This window comes from Brienomyrus brachyistius, chromosome 19 (assembly GCF_023856365.1).
Source record: "Brienomyrus brachyistius isolate T26 chromosome 19, BBRACH_0.4, whole genome shotgun sequence".
Classification (NCBI taxonomy): domain Eukaryota; kingdom Metazoa; phylum Chordata; class Actinopteri; order Osteoglossiformes; family Mormyridae; genus Brienomyrus; species Brienomyrus brachyistius.
The window spans coordinates 3,490,692-3,513,849 of record NC_064551.1 but is presented as its reverse complement, the minus strand read 5'-3'; the positions used below and the strand labels follow the sequence as shown (position 1 = coordinate 3,513,849).

Here is a 23,158-nt window from a genome sequence, read left to right as displayed (position 1 = left end):
TCTCGGGCGAGATAACGACTGTCATAAAGGAAGCTGACAGGCACTGACAATCGCTAACGTTCCTGGCCTCTGTTTCACATATTGTTTAGACAATTCACCTGAAAGTGCTTGAGTTCATGTTATATTTCATATAATCCTGAAATAAATTACTGTATTAAGTAATACATCAAACTGAAAGCTACACTTAATTCCACTTCAGTTTCTATCCATCCATCCATGTTTCATAGCCAGTTACCCAGTACAGAGCCAGAGGTCTATCTCAGAAATCACAAAATAAATTCTCTTTATGCTCTTTTAATAGCGACCAACCAGAATAACCACATGAAAATAATCATTAAATATTAACTTGCTCTACAATTAAACTCCCGTTGAATTTGAAATTGTGCTTGTAACAATTATGAATAGTACACCTCGATAAAATTTTAAAATAGGAATGGATAAAGTTTTTTAAGCACAGTAAACCCAGTGTGAAATCTAATCTCCGATATCTGTACCTCAGGCTGCGGTCTGATATCCTGAACAGGGGAGCTGTGTTCTGAAGATGACTAGCGTCTCCTTGAGTTTTCTCATGAGAGATTTGCATGTTTTTTGATATATTAATACTCAAAGGATTTCGTGGGGAGAAGCTGATTGGCTACTGCAACATCATACTTCCAGCGTGGAAAAAAGCTGTCATCAAGAAAGGATGCTTTGATAAAAAAAATATGGCCAACCAGGATTTAAGTCTGTTCACGGATTGAGCTATAATCAGGAATCATCTGGGCGGTTGCATGAGGCTGCAGGAACAGCGGTCCAGCACATTTTACCCATCATGCACCTGTGCGTGGGAAATTTACCAGAACAGGTACAACCTGAACCTATCGTCATACATTCATTCAGTCTACTTCATTCAAATCATTTGAGATTCAGAACATTATTTCAATGTTACCTGATATAATTTTTTACATCTAAAAGCCCCAGGCAGCATCACTGAGCACCTGAACCAATGAACAGTGGGTAACGGAGATGACCTCTGTGACCTAGTCAAGTATATTCAGCCTCACAGAGCCCTTGGCATTTTTGGCATTCCCTAGGGCCACGCTGCATCCTATGACCATGCTGCATCCATGTATGGTTAAATATACATAAGTATAGAGCACGTGGGCTCCCTACATTCTTCTCTGTACCTGCTGATGTGACATTTTTCATCAGGCAGTGAAAGAGAGCAACAGAGTCTGGTGAACTCCAGAGCCTTGGGTTCCGGTCAAAAGGACACAGGTTGCAACCATGCGGGTTGTGAGTGGAGGCCAGCATGCTAGCTGTGGCAGTGATTCTGTTACAAAATATGGCCACTGTAACCCTATTTCAACGAGCCAGCTTCCACTGGCTGCGACAAGCAGTGCGTGTGGCCAGCCAGCTGCAACGAGACATAGACTGAAACTGTCCACTGTCTGAGGACAACGACCAAGGTGTGCATGGCTTCCTGACCATGCTATAAAGCATTTTCTCAAAAATGAAAAATCTAAATAAATAAATATCAGTCATATCAATCGATGTTATTGCTACAGGCTGCTGCTTCTTAACCAAAACACCTTATTTGACACAATATGAGCCTAGATCACTTGCGTTACCCTGAAACGACCAACGCGCTATTTGTCGGTCCACTGGCGGCTCATTGGCGCTTTGTCTGTGACGTGTCAGTGTTTTGCACATGGAGCAGAGGAGCTAACAGCAGGGGCCTCCACAGCCCTGACTGCTTGGCGTTCCGTTCCGTTCGGCTCGTACCACTCGGCTTGCAAGCGGGCCCCCTCCGTCAGTTAGCGGTGTGCTATCTGCAAAGTGACATATAAGATGGAGTCTGACCGCCACCACTGTGACAGAAGGAAAAAAGGCTAATGTAGCTGGCAGCTCAAACTCAGAGCATATGGCGTGGGGGCGGGGTGGGGGGGGGGCGGGGGAAAGCTATCCATTTGGCGTTAAAAGGAACAAGGAATATGTGGGCAAGTGAATGGCACGGGCATTAAATTCCGCACCCGTCCGGGAAGAGGTTACTGTCGGCCACTTAGCCTTTTAGGGGTCCGATCGGTTGCGGTGGGTGGTGCACCAAATTAGACAGTGATTCTGAAAACCAGCTTTTAACTGCTGCCAGACAAAATGGAGGACAGCGTGTGTGGGTGTGAAAAGGGACGGGGGAGACAAAGAAAGCGGGGTATGGGTGGCTGGGGGGGGGACTGGGGTGTGTGGGGCCCCACCATTTGTCGCTCCATGGGACACGGTGCTTGCCCGCCTCCCCCCCAGCCGTCGTCGGCCGCCTGTACGGCACTGGGCGCATTGTGGTGTGGTTGCCATGGAGATGTGGGTCAGAGTGCTGATGTGAGAGAGCCCTGCGGATTCGGGACTGGCGGCGGAGTGAAAACAGCCCAGGCCCGAGCCGACAGAGAACTCCAGTGAATCTGGGTCACCGGGACTCTCCGGGGGGGGCAGTGGAGGCCTCTGTCCGAGTTTTTGCTGAAGTTGGGGCTCGGGAGATAGGTGGGGGCGGGCATGGAGGGGGGGACAGGGAATTGTGAAAGATGGGGGCGTGAGGGAGCCGAGGCTGCTCACTCAGCATTTAAATGTAGGTTGGGGTTGCTGTCAGTGTTAAGTTTTGATTACATGTCAGCACCGCGAATCCCCGACTCATGTGGTACTTCTGCCTTATTGTAGCACAGATTGATTCGCCATCCTGGGAGGCGGATAAGTGTGACACGATAACCTAGAAAGGAGCGTGGCTGAGATACGCTGCAGCGGGACACCTGGGATGCTGGAGCTCGTGCAGCCTCACTGCTCGTTTTGCCAGTCACTGCTCACCCTGAATCTGCCTTCTCAGGCTACATCATCAGAAGGGGACGTGACCGGCCCAGAATCCCAGGGACAAGCCTGAGGATCGTTCATACGTACAGTGCAGGAATGGGGGTCGCTAACCAACTGTAAATATTGGATATATGGATCTTACTCACAACTTTTATTACTGACCAGCTATTAGGACATGCTAAATTATTATCATGCATATAGCTTGTTCAATACATAAAAATACTGCAAGATGGATGAATGGAAGTAAAAAATAATCAGTCATGCAAAATCAGCTCAAACTTTACTAAGCAGTGGTGTAGGGCAGTGTTCCTCAAACCAGCTCTTCGGGACCCCCAGACAGGCAACATTTTCTCATCTTCTCAGCTCTCAACACACCTGTACCAGGTATTCAATGTTCTTGATTGTTTGGTTCCGATGTGCTGGGAGCTGGGAGGGAACTAAGATGTGGACTGTCTGCTGGTCCCTGAAGACTGGTTTAAGAAACACTGATGAATGGCATAGATGTATGTTTCCAGGCCAGGAGCTCTAGCATATATAAATCTCCCACTCCAGTTCATATCACAGTTCATAGCCAGAATCTTCTCCCTTCTATACACACAAGTATTGCGCATCGTGCTGTCTGAAGTTGTGCTAGGTAAGCTAACAGCACGTTCACAGCATCTGTGCCTGCAGTTAATCACAAGGTCACAGAGGTCATCATCATGACACTACACCGCATACAACATAGCTACAGTAGTACATTATTGCTAGTACTATCATACAAGCATTTGGAGTTGCATTGCCTTGAATGTATGTGAGCAACCTGTATGCCTTCTGTTTCTGTTACCCCTGTATTTGGATGGCAGCTTGTTCCAGAAAATATTTCTTTATTTCTTTATTCTAGATGATACTTTTTTCAGTTGAGAATGCGAGGCAGCACTGGCGACCCTGAGAGCACGTCACGTCATTTTCAAAGCAACACCAAAGAATGGCGTTCCACTATGTTTTTGTTGTATTCATCCATTCATCATTCACCCATTCATCCATTGAAGCTGCGGTCATTAAAGTCTCCGTTTACGGTCCAGACTTGAAAACCGCCCAGCATTGCCCCTTTAGAGGTGGAGCTCTAGGCTAAAATATCTGGTGTTTTTTTTTTTTTTTGCGCACATTGAGTGAAATTCCTCCTCTCTACCTTCTAAAAGGCCAGTCTGCAGAGCCGGGAAAGCCTGGCAGCATTCCAGCGGAGATCTTAATGATATGCCTGGCTTAATTCCTCTTTTATGCCAGATTCTTATGTAGAACATCAATTACTTCATCTTTATTGGCAGAAACCGGATCCTGTTGAAAATAAGATCCCATCCATTAGTGAATCCACCCTGTGAAAATATCTTCAGTAACCTGGACCTTGAGTACAAGAGGTTGAGGTCATAATGCAATACCTGTGTCTAACAACTTTGGCCAACCATAAAGGCACACAGGGACACTGCCTGCTACTTTAATCGCTGCCCGATTATACCTAATTTTATGGGGCTTAAGTTTTGTTTTTGTTTAAACAGGTGATTCACTCAAAACATAAGGCCTTTTGTTAGCTTGCAAGAACGCCACGTTCACAAGTTGTTTATTCTTCAAATGCTGCAATATGTTTCCTCACATATAATTATTTAATGGAATGAAAGCACCGTCACAATTAACAGTTACGATTTCTTAACTTTCTTTGAATCTCCTGCTGAGTAATGAGCAATTCGACCAGTTTCGTATAGTTCGTGAATCTGTAATATCTGCATGCTCTTTGAACCAAAAGTAAACCTTTAATACTGGAGAGAATTTGCAACAATTAACTCCTCTCTACAATTGGCACCAAAAAAAAAACACACACACAAAAAGAAGCCCTGAAACAGACAGAATGGGCCAATGTCAGCTAGGGCCTTTTAAGATAGGCTCCACAGATAGGGAAAAGGCAGCTGTGATACTGAAATGTAAAACAGGGGTCCTGGGGCTTTGCTGCAAACCCCATTGTGATGTAAATGGCAGTGCTGAAGGTGGGGCGGACTGGGCAACTTCTGCGACTTAAAGGCAGTTTGGAAAGTCTTTAAGAAAAACATCCCCCACTGAGGATTCACCTGGAGGGTTAGAACTGTTCATTTATACCACGCATCTCTGAATTTCCACCAGCCTCGAACCGGACGGAAGGTGAATTTTATAGAGTTAAAAAAGCAACAGCTTTAAGCTCCACATTTGGGAACAGAACAACACATCACTTGGGTGTGGTATGCTTCCTTATGGGGAAAAAGAATCACAGAGGACACGTATGGGGAACACTGCGAGCCGAACATCTCTGCAGGGAGCGCCCTGTGAGCTATCTGCACGTTTCCATGCTCCCTGCCACTGGAATCTGCATCACACTTTGTACTTAAACAAGCATGAAAATGGAAGAAAGGCTATGACTTGTGGGAAGTTCTGATCTGCTCCCTGGAAATCCAGTAGGTATTCACTCTCCCCAGAGGACTGCACAGCACCATGAATATTTGCACAGTTACTTCTGTGGTTTCTTTGGTTTCAAAAATGTACAATATAATAACCCCCCCCCCACCACCACCCCGCATTTATTATACTTTGATTCCACAAAACAAAGTGAGTCTTCTCCGCACTGTCAGACACCAATGGTGATACTAGCCCATTTAATGTGGGTCACGGGAAGGAGCTTACGTGAAAATGGAGGCAACTTCATTACATAATCACAAGAAACGTGGCCACAGCTAGAAATTCTGGGTTCTCTGACAAAATATATCCTTGGTCCCCCTGCTAGGGTTTTCCCATCCAATCTGAAGAAATACAGGATGTCCCCCCCCCCCCCCCCACCCCCCGATAATAAACTTTGCTGAGTCGGGGTGGGAGAGTCCCCTGATAACAGTGGAAATGTACACACAAATACCACAAGTTACGACTCTATTGTATTATATTAGCTGTAATATTCGGGACAGCTGGCACCTTTAACCCCGCCCAACTTTAAATACTGTTTTACGTGTTCAAGGGCCTCTACTGTGCCCCTGATGAAAGACGGCAGATAGCTGCTTTCAGGATCCTCGCCTACTTCACAAACAAACCGAACGGCAGCCGGCTTTCTGTACATTTTTGGGTGCTCGAAGCTTTCCTCGGCGTCGCCTGCTTTGGAGCGCACGGAGCACATTGAGGCATGAACGCCAAACATGGAGACGGCTCGAGATGCGGCCTAGAGAGCTGCGACACACTTATCCTGAGACACCAAACGAATGCAACCAGCTGCCACATTTAGAAATGACTTTTTTCCCCGTTTCAGAGTAAAGATGAAAGGATTTACATAAGCAGTCCCTGCCTCCTTATAGCAACTGATTCAGTCTCCCAAAAATATCTTCACCATGGAAACCCATTGTTCTGTTAAAATGGTATTAAAATGAAATTTAATATGTATAATGTTCAACAGTGCTCTTAAGTTGCTTGGTAACCAGCAGTTTTTCTTTGTTTCATAATAGGTCAGCATAAGGCTAAGGGCTTGAACAAGAGTTTCTAAAGTGCTTCTCTTTTTAACCTAGCATCTAAGGCCTCCAACCGGAATGAGATTTGCACGGCAAGACTGTGGATTGATCAAGGAAGATCAAGGAATGTCAGAATGATTTACACTCAACAAGCTAAGAGGAAAGTAATGTTTGTGTGGAGCAGTGTTCCCCAGTCCGGTCCTTGGTGACGCACAGACGGTCCACGCTTTTGCTCCCTCCCAGCTCCCTGTCAGACAGTCCTCATTTCTGCTCCCACCTAGCTCCAAGCAAAAACATGGAACGTCTGTGGGTCCCCGAGGACCGGACTGGGAAACACTGGTGTAGAGGAATCCACATCTCAGCATGTTCAAATGCAGCTGTTTTGCACACTACTTTAAAGTTTGCAATTTAGTGCGGAACAAAAGCCAAAGAAGGAAAACAAATGTGATCTTTTCCAGATCCGAACCCGGTATTAGATTTCTGGCCCTAAGTAAGTCCACATCCTGATGTAAACAAATGGGCCATGGAGGGAGGGGCAAGTACTCTGATTGACAGCAATGGGGTCAGCAAGTGTGTGAGTTTTTATAAATGGCCAAGCACTTCGCTGAAGTGGCACGCCACTTGGCGACAAGTCCTGCGAGACGGCAGTAGGGTTTGTCTGCATTGCTGATGAGCTAAAGGGAGACGCCAGAGGAACTCTGATATCCCGTGGGTGGCCGCTTAGTGCTCCACCATAATATAACCTAAAGGTTTTGGGCTTGGCAGTCAAAGGATAAAGTCCACTTGGCACTCATGGAAAAGCAGACCTGTAAACAACGTATGCTGCTAGCTGTACGGTGCACAATATTTTTGAACAACAGCAGACACCTTGCAAGACGGGTGCCATTGCACACTGGGAGATATGCTTGCGTGCATATAATACTGCATTTACTTTTAAAAACAGCCCAGCCTTTGAATAGTATTGTTCATTTTTGCTCCAACGCTGACTGGCAAAAGGGTTCATGCATCCGTCACCCGCTAAACGTTAGAGAGTTTCGTTTCGAATTGCCTACTGCTATAAACCTCACAGTACTTCTGATCTTATCTGTACCTCAAATGTACCGGCTACCTTTACTCAGAAACATGAGCAGGCATGCAGTACCAGGGTACCAGGAATAAATTTACACATCATTAATTTATGGTTCACCTTGGCTTTATCGTTCTACATTAAAATCCGTATTAAAGACAGTAGCCAAACGCGAATGAATCTGTCACTGTTATTCTGAGACGTCTTGCTTTGCAGCTAATGAGGCCTGCTCCATAAGTCCGTCACATGGCCTCCACATGGACATAGAATTCCTCCTGTAAATTCTTAATTGCCACCCATCAGTGTATTTCTGTATCAATTTGTTCACAGGGATTGGGAATATTGAACAAAATGGGAAATGAAAGGCGGGTTAGTCAGTTATAGGTGTTAAAAGAAAATGTATAATATGTCAAGGGTTGACATTTGTGCAGATTGTCATGTAGATAATAGCCTTCATGCAGGCAAACATTTTAAGCTAAGAAGAGCATGCAAATCCCAATGATTCCATTCAACTTCATAGTGTCAACAAGAGCTGAATTTAGTTTTTTTTATTGAGTTTCAGACTAAACCAAAGGCTCTTAGTATTTGCACTCCGTTGCAATGGGATGGACACAGTTTAGTATTTCCATCCATAGATACACAATGGTCCTATTCTATTTGTGGTGCAGCACTGTTTCTTAAGCAGACTTTCCATTTATAATCCTCGTTTTCCACAATATGCTGTTTCAAATCTGCTTCTAGTCCAACCATTCTTCCATGATTGCAAAGTGACGCAGGTCCGTACCATTGTCAATTCTGCTGACCGCAAACTCAGCTGAAGCAATTAGTTGGCTGTCAGGCACAGATATAGAGGGCCAGGGAAGGCTTGATTTGGGACCCTTCAAGGACCTTTCAAATTGGCTCAACAATAGACAGCAGGCACCAATGTGTATGTACGCCTATGACTGTTCAGAGACGTGCCCGCATTCCAGGCAGCATGGGTATGGAAAGGACAAAGAGACCACAGAGGGCTAGCTAATGACTTCAGAATCCCTGAGGCTTGGGAGGCATAGGATGAATTTCTGAACTGTACATAAAGTCTTGGGAAACAACTGAGGACTTTGCCTGTAAACTTTTTGCTTAACCCTGTTTTTAAGTGTGCCTCCCTGCAATGAGCACGGCTATCAGATAACACCCAGGCAGAAGTCTGAATGCTTGTGTGTGTCGAAAGCATTTCCTTAAAGCCATCTTTTGCAATTCATACAAGTGGCAAATATTTTAACGGGTGGATGCCCTGGAGCAGGGCATAGTCAGGCGTTGGGCCCATCCCGTTACCTCACCTGCGCCTCATGATCCATCCCGAGACCGAATCCTGTTTTTCTCTTGACCCCCAGAAAACCTCTTAAACCCAGATACCTGATCCAGAACCACATTTGAGTCCTTTCCATGACACAATGCCTGTTTTGTTTTCTTGATTTTTCTGATGCCAAAATACTCGTGTTTTGTTTACGTTCCTCTCTGCTGTTTTTGTTAAACCCATCTCCCCTCCCGTACCCAAATGAAGCCGCTTCTCCTTCCTCCTGTCCCTGTGTGACGTGACTCGCTTCAGAATTCTGATGCTATCTGATATTACAAGACGGCACCATTCCAACAAGCTGTAAGCCTCCTCGGCTGTGGAGAAGAACTGTCAAAATATCAAATGGACACAGGAATCTAAGGCGATTCACTCCCATTTCCCCATGCAAAAACTCATTTCGCTTGATGGTTTGCACACACCCATGGGCGGGAAGGTCTGCTTTTATTTGCATGCCTTGGTATTGGTTAACAGAAAGATGCAAATCAAAATAATGACATCACCATTAATGTGCCACCAGCTGGGAGACACTAAAATGAAATCCCCCAGCTTGAACTTAATGTAACACACTCAGCATAGTACTGAAAAGAGAAATACAAATAAATTACCAGCCGTAGATAACATTTCCAACAAGAATGATTTAATTGGTACCTTATACGCCAATAATTCATTTGTGACAACATATATATAACAGTTGACCAAGGACAATGTATGCCAGTTTATAGCATTGGTCACGGAGTATGAGCATGAAGACTTATGATGGCCTAAACTCCTGGAGTGCATGTGGAATAGAGCCAATGGCCACTGAGAATATCATGCAGGTGTGGTATAAAACTTTAAGAAGAGGGGTTCATCTAAGGATAAGAATTTAATAACTTGGATCTTCAGGACTATGAATATTTTCTGGATGTGCTGATATCCAACACATGGGCCTCATTAAAAACCTTTTCCCACAGTGGGACCCTGTATTGACAAAGCAATATAAGCAGACAACTTGAATAAAAAGGGTGACATTTCATCCTTAGCTCATTAATGTGTAGACAACTGTTTGCATGACAACACCACATTCTAAAGGTTATCTTTACCCTCAACAATGACTTTACAAAAGGAATTGCTCACGTGCTTTTGGCAGGTTACACCAATTCTGGATGATGGCCAGGCCTTTTCAAGAAGATTCCTCTGTGTAACGTCTCTATCATGAAGAAGAATTTGATTGATGTGATGAAACAGTACATCAGTCATGCAAGACATTCTTGTGAGCGTCAAGACCTGATTGCATCACATCAGATCATTCCCTAAAATTGACCAGTAGGGGCTCAGGAAGTTGCTTCCTCACCAAATTCCTGTCATGTTAGTACTCAAGCCACCTGCAGCCTAACTATGGGCTGCACACGTATCCTATGCAGCCGTACCATTGAATTGTAGGTCTACAAAAAGACTTCTCTCTCTGCCATGTCAGCTCAGCCATATTTCAGGAGCCAGAATGAAGAAAACTGCACAACAGCTAAAGATGACGCTAGTTTAGCTCATGTAGTCCACTCGGTGTAAATAACGTAATAGACCATCTCGATTTCCACACACTTCTTACACTCTATGGAAACTAGTGGTACCATTAAAGGAATTCAAAAAATTCAAAGCAATATCTGCTTACGTCACCTAAACTTCTGATACAAGGAAATTCTACACAAATGTACCTAACATGGACATACTGGGGTAGCTTTGTGGCCTGGAGCACTAACAACTTCAAATTACTCAACCATTAACTATCATTACATCTTACTATAAAACCGTTATGTAGCCCCACCTTGGGGGAGGGGACTTTCTCCAGCTGGAGAATACATGAGCTTTCCATGGTGGGTCAGCTGAGGATTTCCAAAATGCTTCAGTAAAAATAAGAGGCCAAGTCAGTCAATCTGGGTTAGCAATATCCTTTACAAGGCTTTACAACCAACAATAGCTGTTTTTACTATGTGGTAAGATGAGGAAATGTGCTTCGTCTGGTTGGTGCAATGAGAATCTCTCAGGCTGCCTCCTGCTATCCGTCTTTCACTACCTTTTAGTTGAGAAAACCCAACGCAATCTTCCAAAGATAAAAGGCTAATCACAGGGAATTCTTTCATTTTGCATGAACTATAATTTATGTCCTCCATTTCCGTGCCTGGTTTGAAATTATGTTTAATCTTCACAGGGCCTTGTATTCATTATTTATGTTTCTGTGAGGAAGTACGGGGTTGACCCAAAGATTTTCCTAGGTTATCTCCATGCTCGAGTCATTTAAATTCCAGCCCTTACTCAGTTTTTTGGAATTCTGTGTTTGATTCTCATCTCCTGTGTACTGTTTGGATTTATGTCAATCCTTAATTTTAAGTGTGTGACAGCCAAACTCATATGTAGAGGTGCTCCATCCAAACATGTTTATTTTAATGTAACTGTTTGGAATATCAAAAAGCATCCGATCAGCTCAAACCAGCCCTCACCCAGAAGCCATTTATGGAATCCATTAAAGGACACTTTGTAGGATTAGATGTGTCCCTTGAGGTTCAGTGAGCCCTTCAATGTGCCTCGAAGTGAGTGTTGCGAAGCTGAATTTCTCAGAGTACAATGGATGTGACAGAAATGAGTATCTCACATTCTATTATAGCATGGATGCCGAATAAGGCCAAGTAAAAGGATTGAAAACAGCCAAACACATCAAAATGGCAGTATTGCTCGACATAATCCATTTGGTTGAATATACAAGCAGGGAACAATATGCCTGGACTGGTAGTGAAAGGGTTGTAATTCTATTCCTGAGGAAAAGGAATAGGCCTCTGTTTGTCAGTGTGTCATTGATCACGATGGGCTTCATGTTTTGCCGAGCAACGGGCAGCAGGCTGTGGTGTTTGGCTGAGACGTCTGTTCAGAGCTGTATAGTAAACCCAGCTGTGACGATGGTGAAATAAATGACAAGAGTACAGCCAAATATTAAGCTCCACCAGCTGGCTCAGGGGTGACTGAGCAACGACAGGTTAAGACTTAATCAGCCTTCTTGGCCATGGGCGAAATGAATGGAATGAGTGGAATTACACAATTACACTGCTCATATTTTCCCAAGCATTCATACTATACTATGATTCATGCTACAAAACCTGAAGTACATAATTCACGCCAGGCATAAGATACTGTGACACAATTGCGATCGCACCAGCGTAAACAAGGTGACATGAGCTTCAACTTAAATTTCACAATTTGTCACGAAAGCTCTCCTCACTTCTCTGGCAACTCCACATTGATCAATCCAGAGCACAAAATGTAGCTTGTTGGTTTAAATTTGAACATCTTCGGCTGCATCTTTCTTGCATTGTGATTATTGTAGGGGAAGAGAGCACAGTCACTCTGTTAAGGTAATTGGTTGAACCTGCAGCCCGGATTCTGATAATGAACAACCACAAAAGGCTTCATAGTGATGGCAAGAATCGCTGAAGAGCCGAGCACGCTAAGAGCAGCCTTCTTGCCAAAACGTTGCATATTCATTGTCCCTCTATCAGCCACTCCCTGGAAGTACAAACACTGTGAATGCCATGTCCTCAAACAGACTGTAAAGCTTTTCAGCAGACAGGATATTGTACAGAATAAAGAGGTGCTTGGCCTGCCAGACAGAAACAGATGTTAAATGAGCAAAAGAGAAGCTCTCCAAGCTCTTGACCCATAAACTCTAGTGTGGAATAAGCTGGCTACACTCAGCTCTGCGGTGCCGTGCTAATCTATCTGCGACAACAGAAAATCCGACGAAAGCCTCCCGATGCCACCAGCTTTCAGGCCTCCTTTTGCCTTTTCTTTCTGTCTTATGTAACGTCGGCCCAAAATACACGCGTGCACATGTGACTAAAACCAGAAAGCATGCTGCCGAGCGAGGAGAAGCTCCCGTGGGCCTCCTCTGCACGAGCAGTAAGCATGGATTACGGTCAGTCAATCAAAAGAACGTAGTGCAGCCTAGCAGCAAAATGCTACCACTGTCCATTCTGGTAATACAGGAGGCATTAGAAGCATGACCAGTTTACCAGGTGTGTTTGTAAAAACTACACGTCATGCAACAGACATAACATATCACATGCAGCAGGAAATAAAATGTTACTAATAAAGTGTAACACAATCCACTTTGTTAAATAGTGTGCCTTAGGTTATGGTATTCCGCGTGGCAGCCAACGAACAGTGTCAAACAAATCCTCAGTTCAGATGTAAGATATTTTTAATGAATTTTGGATGGGGTGAATTTTCATTTGTAAATACAGACGCTCCTCTACTAACAAACTTTCAACTTACGAACTTTCAGACATACGAACGAAGAATACCGTAAGTCCAAATTGTGTTCCTTGGGCTCCCGTTTCCTGTCCGCAACATCAAGTTTTTTTTTTCTGTGCGCCAATACCGCCTCGTACGATTTCTGGCCGCTACTCCTGGAGTGCAGTAGCGTAACCTGCATACGCCCAGCACCCGAGTTCTTTGTACTTGCGTATACATATGACTTATGATCATTTTTGTCCCCCTTACATTTGTACACACTGAGAACAAAATTATAAAATGGTCTCCACAACAAAAATCTACATTGTGCAGAACATTTGCCCACTGAGATTTATTTGATTTATTTATTGATTTTGAAAGAGGCCACTTTGTAGGCGCCCCACCTAGCTTAAGCAGCTAGAACGGGGTGCATGATCTTTCTCCTCCTTAACTATTTGCCTCCATTAACTTTGCCTTTTAATAGCTCTCTAAAGCTTTTATGGAAGTGAAGCTTACAGTATCATGGTGCCCAGCCCATTAAGCACACAGTGGGCATTCATAAAATGCAGTAATGTGTTTAATTATACAATTTCACAGTTTTCTTGTTGGTATCTTGGATGAATCAATTAGCATCACCCCAGCGGTGGATTTCCTCTATTTATTCAATTAAACCAGTTTGCCCTGATCTAAAAACTGATTTAAGAGGATTAGGAGTTCACAGCTTTGCAGGATGTTAGGGTCATTACAGTGAAAGTGAAGGTTTCTGGCCGTCCATGGGTCCCATGCGGTTTGCACAAGGTCATCTTGCATTCCGGGCCAAGCACAGAGACGCGCCTCGTCCTGCCGCCTCTCCGCTGAAACACCATTAAGAAAAAAGCAACAGACTGCATTTGCTGCCATTACGTTCGAACCTGACGCGAGACGGAGCCACACGGCATTCCGTTTGGGTCGCTTGCAGTTACCATGGAAACAAAACTGACTGGTAAGCTCATGATACATTAGAAAAACACACACGCACTCACACACCGACGTGCTCAGCCCTTTACAGGGGATGTTAGCAGATTCTCTTTTACAGTCAGACTGTGCTGGAAATGCGGGTTGTAAACAGATTGGCTTAACCATAAACGCTCACAAGCATCCTGTAACCAGACGCCCAGTACCTGGGAGTGAATGCTCCCAGCCTTGGCCCTAGCGCTGACCTTACTTACCTTTTGGCTGAGAGACTGTAATTCACAGTGTGGTGATGGCATCCGTGCTTCTTTTGATATTCGATATTCTTAGCCGACTTTGACTTCTCTGCGACACATCAATCTGGTGACCTTAACGCATTTAAAAGGTGGTGCTTATGGGCTGGATCTAAAATGTCAACACAGATTGCGGACTGGAGTTTAACTGCAGGGTAATGGAGATGAAATGCACGTGGGCCGCCATGCTGCGTTGACCCCTGTAATATTGCACCCATTCGCAACCTAAGAATTGTTCGCCAACAATACAGGATACGTGATATTTCAATGTTTGAGATATCGTGGTTCGTGGAAGGGCCTTAAAATGCCTCACCATTTGTTATTGGGAAGTGAAAGAGGTCCCCTTCGTCATTCAAGCATACTATTCTTATACCTATATATCTTGGTGGGATATGGTTTTGCTGCTGTTGTTGATGTTAGGCAAGTGGGCGGAGCATTTGGGGTAGGGGAGTGGCTACTTAAACAACCAGGGCTCTTATCAAAACAACAGGTGCTCAGAGGTGGTCTCGTGGAGACGTTCCCGGTTCCAGCTGACTGGCTGCCAGCATGCCTCTGCTCCCCCTGCTCTCCTCTCATCGCCACCCGAGTGGATCTCTTCAACCAGAAACAGCTGAGGCAGGGAGCATGCCAGCCTGGCAAGCAGCACCTAAACAAGCCAGCCGTAATCTCTTAGATCCTCACCAAACACAAGCGCAGTCACAGCACGACCACCAATTGGGAAACTCCGCCTATACCATCCACTGCCACCCCCTCCCCCCCCCCCTCCCCAAAAGCACTCTGGAGGTGCCAGTCAAGCTGAGGAGAAGTCCAAGCCAGCCCCCCCCCCCCACCACCACCAAGGGTCATTGGCACAGACCGGCTGATAGAGGGGATGCACAATGTAAGACTGTATTCCTCTGGAGGATTATTGGATTTAACACCACAACATGAACCACAGGTTTAATGGTCAGGGGAATTAGGAGACCAGATTAAAAGGGATCACAAAGTGCTGCAAGGAGGTTTTTTTTAATTAAACCATGACAGCTGAAAAAAAAAAACATGCCAACCTGAACAGATTTTTTTCATGGGAAATAACTGGAACACACAGTGACACTGCCTTTGCTCTGAAGGATTGGCCTCCCAAGACTGAGGATCGCCTGTTGAGTTCACCTTAGGGGTTTGACGAACTTCAATGGCCTCCGTGCATTCATGCAGATTTGGGCAGAGAGCAGCAAGCACCCCCTCACCATTCCTCATTCCTTGGTGGGCCAGTTGTTGCGGGAGCTAAGCTTTTGCATCAATGCTATAAGAAAGGTTTCATTGTTAAGTAGGATGGCATGCCATCCAGGGTGCACCCCAGCTTTGTGCGCCGTGCCGCCTGGGACAGACTTGAGGTACCCCATGATCCTAACCAGGACAGGACATTGGAAGATGCATGGAAAATATGATCAAGCGCGCTATCTCTACATTACACCTTTCACGGAAGGAGGAGATCGCTGGGAATCCTTTTTTTATTAATGTGCCTTATGGTCTGTGGCGAGTCTCCTTCACTTAGCAGAGTCTTCTGGCATGTTAAATATCAAAAAAAGCCAAGCTGTCTAACGGCCACAATTGGAGAAAGAGTCTTCCCTTTTCTCAGGCCTCCCATTCTGAATAGTGAGCAGAAAATGCTGGTTATTTAGTACTGCATATGCAGACTAAGATTAAATGAATGTATCAAAACACACTGTGTATCAAAGCTACAGCACAGTGGTGTCAGTGATGAGGGTCCTGATTTTTTTAGCCGTTATGCTTTTGTTGTCAAGAGACAGGAATCACAGGTTTTTTTTGTACATTAAGTTCCATTGTTGCATTGTTCTGTTTGGGACCTCATACAAATTTCACGAGTGATGCCAAACAGAAAATGTGCGGCTTTGCGTGTCGTATCACATGAGGCTCTTTTGTCGTATCACATGAAAGTGAATAAACGAAAATGGGAAGCTGGAGAGCTCATCTCTTCGAGCTCATCTGCTACTGGGACACACTGTCGTGTAGACCTCGCTCCAGCGGAGTTCATGATATCATTCTACAAATTGACAAAAACAGTTCTATCTTTAGGAGAACTGGACAAAAATGGCTAAAGAAAAGCTATAATGGAAAGGACCTTAAATGGATACTAATGATTTTTTGCTGTCACCTGCATATGTCTCTCTATAGAGAGGGGTGTCATGGCAACCACAGATAAAGCAACAACAACAACAACAACAAAAGTTATTTATACTTCCCGAAAATGAAAAGAAAACCATTTAATATGAGGCATGAATCACCCCTACTATATCTCTATTTTGTGGTTTTTGGGATATTTCTACACAGGAGGAGTACAAACAGAGAAGTTTATTTGCATTGAGGTCTGGATACATATACTGATCCACTTTTCCTTTTCAACTTTACGATGAGATATAGAATCAGCTATAGTATCATAGGGACAGATTTCACCGTGGCAGATGTCAGCTGGGGCTTTCATGCTGTCAGTTGAGCTCTTCTGGGGCAGGTAAAACATTTTAGCCTTAGAAATATTTAATGCAATGAATTACGAGGGGTAAGAGGTACAAGACTGCTTGGTGGATACATGAAACTGGGAATACCCTCATTACCATCTCTGACGCCAGGCATGGATTCAAACAGTCATGACAGCCCCATTGCGAAGATGATCCTGGGATGATATCTAAACTGTGGGGCCAAGGGCTCAGCTCCGCAGAGATGTAGGCTCAGATTCGGCTAAACCCCAGCATATAACACTTATCTATTAAGGCGTTATCTGCAGGCAATAGGTAGCCAATCCTCTACAGCCCGCTCACTGTGTGTCACCCCCTGTGAGTCTGGACAGCACTGTGCGCCTGTCTGCTATATGTCATCGTTTGGGCTTCACAGAAACAAGCCCTCAAGCCCTCCTCCATCTATGCTTTTCCAAATATCCACCGTTGCTATTGAAGCGGCTGCAGCAGCCTTGAGAAAACAATGCTGTCCTATTCCATAGATATCTTTACGGGAATGGATGCTACCACTGGTTCAAGACAAAAATGCAAAATAAAAGTAGATCGAAATGACATTACTCTGGCCTGTAGCGGAGCGAAAGGACTATCTAGACGCCTCCCTGATGTCGAAAATGCAGAGGAGGCAGCCTCGGGTTTGGAGAGTGACAGTGGGTGGAAGGAAGAGGAATAGCAGAGCCAGAACAACATCTATGATCACAGCGGCTGCAAATTCTAGACCCAAATCCTACATTCGCTCCCGCAAGAGCCAGCAAGTCTATTTACGGGGGTCTGAGGTCAATGGTCCTTCACATGTGTTCGCCGTTAATAAGTGAATAGCAGGAGACAAGTACAGGAAATGCGGGCTGTATTAATGCCCACTGCTGCCCGCAGGTACGGCACTACAAGTGGCGCTAGCACACATCTGCAGTGGCTCATAAACGCCAAGCACACTTCGGTTTTAAAAAAAAAAAACCTAACTGGGAAAGGACAGCGTTTGATCTGCCAGCTTTGAAAAGGGACCATGGACCTTGCAAGAGCCACAGTTAATGCTGAGCAAAGCGATGTACTGATCTCATTAAATACTCAGCAAAAGGCACAGTGTGTGTGGGGGGGAAGGGGTCAGGGGTCGTGGGGGGTGTCAATCACCAATGTGGGAAGCGAGGTGGAGAACACGGGATATAAGCCCTGAAGCAGGGAATCCGTCAGGAGCTGCAAACACTTCCATAAATAAATGCCTGTCACTTATCCATATTCGATACCCCAGTGTGGCAGCTGGCACTGATAAGGAGACAGCTACCATTCTGTCCTGACAGAGTGTGCTTCATGTGGAACATATATTCAAGCCTTTTAGAAATGCTCAACTGAAATAAGTCAGAACTCTGAACTGTATTTCAGCTTCTCTAATTGAGCAAGGTGGCTCCCAGCTACCTGCTTGTTTGTGCACCTTTTAGCAATGCCAGTCTCCTCACTGACTGCCAAGGATATTACAGCCTCACGGCAAACTGAGCATCATTCTGAATGTGTAGCAACGTCTGCAATCGCTCAGGCACCGCATGGTGGCAAAGCAATGTAACGCGGGGACAGATATGCCCTTCATTTTGATGCAATCTTCACTTGTACGATGGACTAGCGAAGGCAAACACTGAATTCACATAAACAGGTGGTACAGCATTACGATAAGGGCGGGAGAGAGAGTGTGTGTGTGGACGTATCAGAGCCTGAGTGTCAGAGTCCCAGCCAGAGAGCCTGAGGCCGGACACGGGCCTGTGCACACGGAGCACAGCCATGTTGGCATCCGCCCACGGAACCGAATCCACGTTGTGTAGATTCAGCCCAATAGGCAGAAAGCCTCCAAAGGCTGCAGGGAATATGGTCACTGATGCTGAGTTACATCTTGTTCTGACACCTACAAAAAGCTGACTGAATTCTGGGAACATGACCTTTGGTATCAGGCAATGTTCCTGTGGAAGATACAGAAGAGTAGTCGCGTTTTGCATCTATACACCTTTACAGTCACTTCATGTTAGCCACCTCTGGTACTGGAATTCCTGCCCACGTTCCCTAAACCAGCTGCTGACATGCCCTCGTATTTGTGTCACCTCAGTGTCGTATTATTTTTTAATAAAGCTACCCCGGTTTTTCACCCTTATGTACTGAAAACAGTATCTCGCAGGACCACGTTTCACTGTAAGCTGTATAAGGTGAACTGACACAAAATCACCGAAACGGAATTAGTAGATTTGAATTAAAATGCTTTTTCAGAAAGTAGGATGTTCCGCATAATAAAACGATTCCTCCTGCCTGGCCGCCCATCCCGGCCCGGCCCAGGCCGATGCTGGGGCTGTTCCCGCGCGAGCCCGGAACTGGGGCCAAAGCGATGACACCGCGAAAGGCTCGCGTCTGTCGGCCTGTGGCCATCCCGCTGCTGAGGCAGCGATCTCCACAGACAAAATTCCTGTCAGCATGGAGCACGAACAACGGTCTGTCTCATAGAACGGCCTACTTTCCGTCAACCGCTCCTCTTCCGAGGGTCTAGACCACTAGTAAACAGTCCAGCTTTGGCCCAGCACCAATGCCAACTTTAGCCCAAAAACCCGGAATTTGCCTGACCTCTGTTAAATAAACATCACTTTGTTTATATGTTTTCATGCTTTATATGGCATTGTGTTTTTAGTAGCAACATGTCAACGTAGCTGCACAAAATGTTTCCCTATTTGCGTAGCCCTAACTCTACCCTTTGTCTAGATACAACACAGTACAAAAGACAGTCAAAGAAAATGATGTAAAATTATCTTCATGTATGTATTCAAACCATAATACTATGACACATGATACTGTATCAAAGTGTATCAGTCTAACCATTTAAAAAATTTACCAGGCCAGCACTTGCAGCAACCATCCAATACACCTGTGCATTTTTTCGTCCACTAGCACACCATATTTGGCTAATCAAAAAGTTAAATAACTTCGTTATTTAACTAAGTTAAGCTGGTAGTAAAATTTAACAGATACATGGAATGGCTGAGGTGCCCCTGAGGAGACGTTTGGGAACCATCCAACAAACATTAGCAGCCTAACTTTTTGGTTTATAGGAGAAATTCTTGTTTTTATTGTTTCACTCTTAAGCACGTGTTATAATGTTAAATTGCATTTTCTTTCTGAGAAATATGTACTTACTATGCAGATTAATAGCTTTAAAGGTTTCATTTGACTGCCGATTTTGCACACAATGTGAACGCTCATCTCTAAGTGTCCCAATTCTTATTATTATTGGCCATTTTTACTAAAAACTGTACTACTATTTATTTTTGATCATGCATTTTAGGCATCTTATACCTGTGATTTGTTTAATATCCTTGAAGGTGCAGTACACACTTCTATGTATGAAAGCATCTGGCAAATGGCAGGAGCGTCGATTTCAGCCATATTGAGCCCCACCTCAGAGGACAGGTTCCGGAATCCGGGCCAGATTACTTCCAGCTGTAACAGACACACCCACGCATGTGCATAAACACACACGCACGTGTGCTTACCAGTCATTTCCAGCTACGATGTCATGAAGCGAAGGGCATATAGCAGAGGCGGATTGTGTCTTTAAGCGTAAGATTCCCATTTTGTTTTTCGCACCTTGGGACCTTATTGCTCCGGCACGCCTTCCTGTGGCTGACATATCTCACCACGCCACCGGGCTGAATCCATGCACAACTTGCATCTTTCAAAAATAAATTTGCATTCACAGATTTGAACTGGACACACCAGGCGCAGTCACTCACATCCCCTTCATGTGGCATACAGGAATTTGGTGACTTGAAGTTCATTCTGCCCGTAAAAAGCATTTTTGGATGCTCTTGGATTCTGTGTCATGGATAGATCCTGGTGCCTGCTGGTGTTTGGATGGGTGTAGGCGGTGCTCCTGCTGGATGACAGGTCCTAAAACAGGGCCCTTGTATGTTCACCACTGAGATCAACCCCCCAGCCCCCACTGCAGCGACAGACTCACCTTCACCCCCCCCCCCCCCAGGCAATGAGAAGCTACATGGCTGTATGTGGAACACAAACCCCTGAGCCTTAGAATACCCCTCCCCCACTCTCAGTCAAAGACTACGGTGACAATGGACCAGGAGGACCTTGCCACACTTCTTCCGTGGGACAAAGCCGGAAATGGGTTGGATTATGGGTATGTGCTGAGCCCACATCTGTGTTAGCCAAGATTCGACCCGCCGCCCCCCCCCCCCACACTGTCCCATCACCCCAACCCCCACCCAGAAGAGAAAAAAAAAACCAGCAGACGGAGATATTCCCCAGTGCCCCAGAGCTGGAGGGGTGGGGTGCAGGGGGAAGAGACAAAGAGCACAGAACAAAACAGAGAGTCTGATCTGGAAAGTGGACGGGAGACCAGCAATTACGGTAGAAAAGGGAAGCAGCTCCTCTCAATCGCACAAGGACACAAAATAAATAAAAAACGGGGGACTCATATAGAGGAATATCCGATTTCCCCATTGTCTGTGTTGCTCGCTATTCACTTCCCTATGGCTCACAGCGAAAACAACGCACTTAGACAACGCACTTAGGCAGCAGAGGTTCGCCTCGCACAGAAGCGCACGTGTGTGTCTGCTGGGAAGCCACAGACAATGGTCGCTATCGGGTTCCCATGCCAGTTAGAGGTGGGGAGGGGCATGAGATTTGAAGAGGGTCCTGTGCCATTCATCCCAAGTGCTGAGCTCCCTGCTGCTTCTGTTAAAGCCTTTCAAATCCTTCCTTAGCTACTATGTTTTTCTGTGATCCAGCATGCAGCGGGGCAACTGTAATCCAAGCAATGCATTCCGGCGCTGGATGAAGCAGAAAAAAAAAGCGAAAATATCCCCACGACCTTTGACCCTACCTCATGAATATAAAAGGGAAGCGATGGAGAGAAAGTGGATCGGCAGAATTATACTTATGTGTGGGTCACAGCGAGTGGGGTATTGAAAATATATAGTAATCCCTTTTCGCCTCAGTGCAGGACTGTTTTAACATCGCACACCGCTGTCTCAGGCTGGTTGGTTCAGTTACAAACGGACTGGTTGAAAAGCCAAAGGGCGAACTCACAAGCTACGCCAAAATCTCTGACACATGGGGATATGAAACTCAGGTATCAAATGGCTGCTTAGCTGCTCACTGGCAAAGACCTTGCTGTGTCGCTTATATCTGACATCCACATTCCAGCCCGCCTAGCTCCTTTTCTACCGGTTAAACTCCCACAACTATGTGATTCCTGGCTGACTCAGTTTATCCATATAGGTAATTTGGCAGAGAGCTACAACATAATGGAAGAACGGTTACTTGGTGGTCAGTCACCTTCACAATATTCCTGTTGGTTCGTTAGAGAACAGAGGGAGGCTTGTTGAAAAAAATACCTTGAGGAAATAGCAGTTAAGGGCGGTGTATGGCTCTGTGGGCGATGATGCTGTACCCATGATCAGTAGGTTGCCATTTCAAATCCTGTGGTCGGCAGAGTGACGTCACCGTTGGGCCCTTGAGCAGGGCCCTTAAACCCAATTGCTCCAGGGACTGGCTGACCCTCCTTCCTTATCATCCTTCGCTTTGGATAAAAGCATCGGCTATATAGGCAAATGCAATATACCACTACATTTCACTGGAATTAAAGATGCCTTAATAACAAGTAAAATTGTCTCAAGTATCTGTTATCGTGACAGTGCGGGTAGTTAGGTTGCACACTGTTCAGAATATCACTTAGTCCTCCACAATCTCCATTATCTAATGGATCCAAATCCTGAGGCAAATTCTGAACATGGGCGGGTTAGTAACAGCAGTAATTACACGAAGCCCGGAAGGTCTCTCGATCATGAAAACTTAACAGAAACTAAAATTCAAACGTCTTTTCACAACAGTCAAAATAAGTCAGCAACTGGCAGAACTATTCTGGATAAGCTGAATATCTATAAATATTCATAAAATGATTTGCTTTGTAAATTAAGGGCTAACAACCAGACTTTTTAAATAAATCACAAGTCATGCTGAATAGTCTCTGAGAGTAATAACTTTAAATTAGACTGAATCAACTTCACAGTTAGGCACATGGTAATTTTCATCAAGGTCTACAATGGTGCATTGCTGGGCCTTGTTTTGGTGCTGCTGTTCTTATAAAAGTGCTTTTTTGGGTCAAGTAGTCTTATAATGACCATCTATTCAAACAGCTCTTTGAATATTGCCATTGATAGTGTCCTGGGGCTGTTTGCTCAACATAATCCCGATGTTGTTTTTAGCCCACAGTCAGCAAACTATAGCACATATCTCCCAGGCTTAACGTCTACCAACAACATTTGATTTCATGCAAATAGGGAATAGATGGATTATCTCTGCTAAAAGGAAGTTTTAGACTAGAACATTGGTGGTAGCCTTTTCCAGCACAAGGACAGTCACACGGATAAATTTACAGT

The 23,158-nt window shown here is 45.0% G+C and overlaps 1 protein-coding gene across 16 annotated transcripts in view; it reads right to left on the bottom strand.

The window, feature by feature from the left end:
* Nucleotides 1-23,158, bottom strand: part of LOC125714399 (uncharacterized) — a 139,768-nt gene that overhangs the window by 106,726 nt on the left and 9,884 nt on the right. The window contains exon 1 of one of the 16 annotated variants that reach the window (XM_048984945.1): nucleotides 14,191-14,459. The exons of the other annotated variants lie outside the window; for them this stretch is intronic. The gene's annotated coding sequence lies outside the window, so the exon portion shown is untranslated. Of the gene's footprint in view, nucleotides 1-14,190; nucleotides 14,460-23,158 lie in introns of those variants that run through there. 16 annotated transcript variants of the gene reach the window in all.